The sequence below is a fragment of the Lolium perenne genome, chromosome 1 (assembly GCF_019359855.2).
Source record: "Lolium perenne isolate Kyuss_39 chromosome 1, Kyuss_2.0, whole genome shotgun sequence".
Classification (NCBI taxonomy): Eukaryota; Viridiplantae; Streptophyta; class Magnoliopsida; order Poales; family Poaceae; genus Lolium; species Lolium perenne.
The window spans coordinates 142137761-142144794 of record NC_067244.2 but is presented as its reverse complement, the minus strand read 5'-3'; positions in this window follow the sequence as shown (position 1 = coordinate 142144794).

Below are 7034 nucleotides of genomic sequence, written 5' to 3'. Positions count from 1 at the left end.
TTATGGGGGAGCAATCCACAAGACTTCGTCAAGCAAGCACAAGCAAGAAAGGCGTTCCATCTTGTTGAGGTCAAGATCGTCGTCATCAAGCTCAAGTGGAATGCGCAAGTATAAGGTTTGCTCTTGATAGGGTTTCTTTCTCACCGGTCTCATAGTGTAGTTGGAGACCGGTTTATAGTTTAGTTGCCGTACTATCAAGAGGGCTCTCGAGTGAGTAACTCGATCGTATCGTTCGGAGAGAGCTCAAACCTTTGCATCCTTGCATCATCTTTCTTGGTTGTTATTTGGACCTTATCCATGTGATGTTTTAGAGCTTGTGGTTATTCTCATGACAAGCTCTAGTTCATCGAAAACGGATTTTGCATAGATCACTTGTTGCGTTTTCGAGTTTGGTTCATCATCTTTCTTGGTTATTATTTGGATCTTATCCATGTGATGATTTAGAGCTTGTGCTTATTCTCATGACAAGCTCTAGTTCATCAAGAATGGTTTTTGCACGGGCAACTTGTTGCATTTTCAAGATTGGAGGTTTTTACCGGTATGTCTTTTTTAGATAGGTCAAACCTTTCATCATTTGTTTCTATCCTCCCTTGTTGGACTATGATGGTTTCCTGCATGATCTTGTAGAGCTTGTTTCTAGCTTTAAAACAAGCCCAAGATCATCAAAATCAGAGTCCGGATGCTAAAGTTATGCCCGTTTCAGTTTGATGTTTGCTAGGTTTTCAGGGGGCGGATATTCCGGCCCAAGTTTGGGCGGATAATCCGCCCCCGGAAAAATCCGGTTTTGGACAAATCCGAGCAAATATCCGGCCAAATGTCCGGCCCCCATCCTGAGAGCAGTTTTCTCATGTCCTTAGCCGTTTTTCGGGGCCCGGATATTTTGCAAATATCCGGCCCGGAAAATCCGGCCTGAGCTGACCCAAACGGTCATATTTCGATGGGAGGGGGTATTTAAGCCCCCCTTCTTCCTCCTTGGGTAGCTACCTCTTCCCCTTTGTGCTCTCCACCATTGTTGACCTTGAGAGCTTCCCTTTCCCTCTACTCCTCCTATGCTTCTTGAATCTTTTTGAGGGAAAAGGAAGAGGAGATCTAGATCTACATTCCTACCAATCAAATCCCTCTCTTTGTGAGGGGAATCCACTAGATCTAGATCTTGGAGAAATTTGGTGTTCCTCCTCTTATTTGTTCTTCCTCTCTTATTCCCCCAATAGCTTTTGTAGCTTTGTTGGAATTTGAGAGAGAAGGACTTGAGCATCTTTGTGGTGTTCTTGCCATTGCATTTGGTGCATCGGTTTGAGTTCTCCACGGTGATTCGTGGAGGTGAAAGCAAGAAGGTGGTTACTCTTGGGTTCTTGGAACCCTAGACGGATTCTAGGCCTTTGTGGCATCTTAGTGGTGTTCTTGGGGACTCCAATTAAGTTGTGGAGAATCTTCAAGGGCAAGGCCTTTGTGGCATCTTTGTGGTGTTCTTGGGGACTCCAATTAAGTTGTGGAGAATCTTCAAGGGCAAGGCCTTTGTGGCATCTTTGTGGTGTTCTTGGGGACTCCAATTAAGTTGTGGAGAATCTTCAAGGGCAAGGCCTTTGTGGCAATTTGTTGGGAGCCTCCAATTAAGTTGTGGAGATAGCCCCAAGCTTTGTGCGGGTTCGGTGACCTTCCTAAGGTCCCATAGTGGATCGAGGACATCCCTTTTGGTGGGAATTCTCGAGGAGAATACGGTGGCCCTCGTGCATTTGGAGTGACTTGTCCTCCACACCGCTCCAACGGAGAGTAGCACTCGCAAGAGTGTGAACTTCGGGCTACATCGTTGTCTCCGCGTCACTTCGGTTATTCCTATACCCGGGCTCTTTACTTATGCACTTTACTTTGTGATAGCCATCGTGCTTGAAGTTATATATATATCGTGCTATCACATAAGTTGCTTGTCTTGCTTAGCATAAGTTGTTGGTACACATATGTGAACCATTGCTTAGAATAAGTTGTTGGTGCACATAGGTGAACCATAGTTTATAGGCTTTGGGCTTGACAAAGTAAACGCTAGTTTTATTCCGCATTTGTTAAGCCCATCTCGTAAAAGTTTTAAATCGCCTATTCACCCCCCCCCCCCTCTATGCGACATCCGTGTCCTTTCAATTGGTATCAGAGCAAGGTCTCTCATTCTTAGGCTTCACCGCCTTGAGAGTAAAGATGTCGGCTAGAGGATTAGTGCACGATAGCACTCTTATATTAGATGGCACAAATTATGATGTTTGGAAAATTTGCATGCTTAGTCATTTTCGGGACATTGACCCTCATATGGAGAAAATTGTAGATATAGGTTTTTCTCCTCCTATGGATTCACAAAATCTATCGTTAGAGGATGAGAAAAATTTATATCTCAATTCTCAAGCTTCTTATGTTCTTATGAATGCTTTGAGAGATGTAGGTCTTTTTCCATACTTGCCTTTTTGGAGCGCTCATGAATTATGGACAAAGATTCAAGATAAATATGATGTGTCCAATATTATTAAGGATGGTTGTATTGCTTCCACTTCCGACCGTGATGAGGTCTCATCTTCTTCCACTTCACCAATGTGTGGCAAGACACAAGGTAATGATATGGTGAGTGGTGATGAAAATTGTGATGTTGATATTGAGCTTAATATTGATGATTCTTCATCTCTATCTCATTGCAATGCTTCATCTTTGGACTTAAACACATCTAGCACTAGAAATGATTTACATGCTTGTGTTGATAGTCCTTGCATATCATGTGTAAGTTGCTTGAAAAAATCTAATGATGATATGCTTGCATTGTCTTGTGGCCATGATAAAAATGATTCTATTTCCTCTAGTTGTTGTGTGTCTAACAATGTAGAGGAAACCAAAGATTCTATTGGTCAAGACAAGATCTTGAAAGGAGCCTCAAGTAACTCCTCATCTTTATCTCACGGTCCTCATATATGCCTTATGGCCAAGGGTTCCACGGTACCTCCTACCATGGAACCTAATATGTCTCGTGGTGATAAGGATGAGGATGAATATGAAGAAGAAGATTGGGTTGTCTCTCTACGCGATAAGGGTAAGAGCGTATTCAAGGTTATTTGCAAAGATAAAATTGCTAGCACTCACTTCTTTGAAATCTTGACTACCGCTATTGAGAGCCAAAAACTTATTTGGATGCATGAGAACACCATTGATAAAAAGGGTGCTCTTGAACGAGAGTATGCCAATGATGTAGCATCCCTAAAGAATGACCTTGAAGAAGAACAAGAGACCATAGCCTCTCTTGAAGAGCAACTTGAAACCCTTGAAGTGTCTCAAAATGAAATAGTTTCTAAACTCACTAAGGAAAGAGACCATGCTAAAGCTCAAGTAAAAATGCTTAAAAAGGAAAATCCCAAAGTTGGTGTTGGTCATGATAAACTTGTTAAGGATCTAGATGATCTAGACAAGGCCCACAAGGTCTTGGAGAGCGAACACTCTATCCTCACCAAGTCTCATGAGCAACTTCAAGCTTCCTATTTAAAAAAGCATGCTATGTTACCCTCTCTTCTTAATATGTCTTGTGATGATGCTTGTGCTACTAACTCTACTTCTTGTGAAGCATCTATCTTGAAGGAGAATGTTGAGCTAAGGGCTCAACTTGAATTGCTAACTAGCAATTATGGGAAATTGGAAGAAAATCATGGAAACCTTTCTAGCTCCCATGAGGATCTTCTAGCCTCCCATGATAGGCTAAAGTTAGCTCATGAGGCTATCATATCAAAGGCAACACCTTGTGAGCCTCATGTGGATACTATCACTACTACCCAAAAAGCTATATTGCCATGTGCTAGTCCTAGTAATTCATCCACTCATAGTATTGCTAAATCTTGTGGTGAATTATCTTCCTTGCCTTGTTGCTCTAACAATGAAGGTTCTACTTCCTCTAGTACTTGTGTTGTTACTAACCATGTAGAGGAAATCAAAGAGCTCAAGGCCCAAGTCACTTCTTTGAAGACCGACTTGGTAAAGAGTCATGAAGGGAAATGCAAACTTGACAAGATGTTAAGTGTGCAACAATCCCCCAATGACAAGAGTGGACTTGGATTCAACTCCAACAACAAGAACAAATCCAAGAACAACAAGACTAAGAAGGGCCAATTACAAGTCAAAGACCCGGCCAAGATTGTTTGCTTCAAGTGCAAAATTGAAGGGCATCATGTTAGATCTTGCCCTTTGAAGAAGAAGCAAAAAGGGAAGCGGCCTCAAGCTCAAACTTTTATTCAACCTCAAGTTGAAGAAATGCCACTTCCCAAGAAGAATCAAGCCAATGCTCCCATTGTGGAGAAATCTAGTGAGAAGAAGGAGAAGAAAAGAACTTGCTACATATGCCGCGAGAAGGGCCATATCTCCTCCTTTTGCACTATTGGTACCTCATCCAACTCTATCACCATTGATGATGTTTATTCTCTTCGTAAGGATGAGGGTGGCAATGTGTTTGCCAAATATGTTGGTGCTCAAAGTGGTGTCAAGAAAAGAACCATTTGGGTTGCCAAGCCTATTGTGACTAACCTCTTAGGACCCAACTTAGTTGGGGACCAACAATCCAAAATTTGATCAATAGGTGCTCGTTGGAGGGCATTGGAGACTTGGCTACATCATGAAGAATTAAGGGATCTTCATCATTTATATTATATCAAGCCAAGTCTTTTGATTATCTTGCTACTATCATATATCCAATGTTCCTCCTTGCGGTAACATGTACTCAACTCATTTATATTGAAAGTTACTCGCCCCTTTGCATGTGTTAGTTTTTGTTCCTAACATGTGTTTGTATATGTTGTGATTCCTATTTGCTTTTGCTTGAGAAATCAAGTCTATGCATGTTGGGTTGCACACCATGTATTTGTGTTTGTGTTGGAGCCTCTTTGCATCTTGTTGTATCCTATATGGCTCTTATGAGCGATTAATGGACAATCCCATTTTGGGGGAGTGACATTCCTTTGGGAATTTCATGATCCTAACAATGTGTGTACATGAGGAATATCACTTAGAATTGATATTGCAAGATTATCTAGTCTCTATGTGGTATGTCATCTTCATGAGAAATTCAAATTCTAATGTCCATTAATATCTCTACTTGGATCTTATTTGCCTCTTGTGAAAATAAATTCCTTATCACATTATGGGGGAGTAATAAGCTTTGTGCATATTACAAGCCTAGGAAATGTGAACATTTGAGGTTGTGTCACATAGAATTGATATTGTAAATTGTCTCTCATATGTGACATGTTTTCTCAAACAAGTTCCAATTTTCTTGGCATGGTTTTTCACAATGTGTCCCTCAATACATTTTTGGAAAACCATGTGCTTCAAGTCATACTATTAATTGCTTTGCATGTTGGTATGAATGCTATTAATTGCTTTGCATGTTGGTATGAATATTATTAATTGCTTTGCATGTTGGTATGAATATTATTAATTGCTTTGCATGTTGGTATGAATACTATTAATTGTTTTGCATGTTGGTATGACTAATTGAAGCTATCAAGAAACTCTCTTTGCATGATGGTTAACTCTTATCTTTTACCATATGCTTTATTTAGTGTAAAAATGATCTTACATATACTTACAAACTACCACCGGAAAATATTTCCTAATACCTCTTGTCCTAGGACAATTGGCAATCTATTATTGGGCAGAAATTTATTGATCATATTTACATTGGCTCTTGTGTTTAAATTGTCTTATTTATTGCCATGAATGTGTTGTGCTTTGACTCCCATGTGTCTTCCTTGCATCTTATGGATCTAATTTGTCTATTCAAACTTTCTTAGCATTTTAGTAGATTTAGGTAGCGTGATGATCCTAGTTTTGTGCATTTAGTATTCATATGCAAAATCCTAGATAATGCACTAATCTTGGGGGAGCTCTCCTATATTTGTTAGAATGCTTAACATCTCTTGATCTTTATCAAAAATTTGGTTTTGGGAGTCATAAATTTTCTTTTTGGTACTTTGTGCCATCATAAAAAGTGTCGAGGGTTTGGTTTATTTTGTTGGAACCTTGCTCTCTTGGGAGTTGGTTATCTCATTCCTTTGTGCTTAGGTTTAATTAGCTTCTTATAATGAGATAAGTCTTTGGAGTCAATCTTGTGTTGATTTGATTCTTTGATATAATTTGGACAACCATTGTCTCTTGGTTTATTTGGTGTTTTGTCCAAATTGTATCTTCCTTTGGTTCTTGAAAGTATTGTGCATGCATATTTAATATATGTATATATTATGGCATGTGTCACTTTCTTTGATCCAATATATAGGGTAAACTCCATCAAATCCTAATTTTACTAAGATGTGCATGAAATTCAATTTCATATCTATATGCACATAGAATTGTGGAGTTTGTCCTATATGTTGTAGTGTGTCTAACTACTTCGGACCCAATTAGTTTGGGGACCATTTTGTACTTACCTTTGTGTTAGGTACAATGGATATGCATTGAATGATTGTCTCACTCTTGGAAAGAAGTGGTGACTCAATGGTAACGTGAGGCAAGCTAGGATGATCAACGAACACATATCTACTACATCCACACCAATGCTATCTTGGTAACAAGTATCTTCTCATGCATACTTTTCTTGTATCCAACATTATGGTTGCATCTTGGCATGAATCTCTTGATTTGCAAATGTTGTGCTTCTTGCAAAAGTCTTAATAAAACCTCTTTATTGTGAATGTGAGTAATTTGAGATGAGTGCATTTGTTGGGAAGTATTTTAAATCATCCTCATGATTCATCCATCCCAACTATGCCTATCTAGAAATTTTGTTGCATATCAATTCCTCAAGGCTCTCACATGTGCAATATAGATGAAAGTGCAAATTTAGTTACTTCTTTTGGTATCCCCGTTTGTGATACTTGTTGCCTTTCTCAAATGCATCCCAACTATCTTCTATCCCTTGTTGATATTTGTGATGTATTTTAGTTGTTTGTGGTTGAAGTTCATGAATGTACAATAAGATAAAATTGAGCCTTTGGCCATGCTATTAAGCAAAAATTCTTATTGGTATA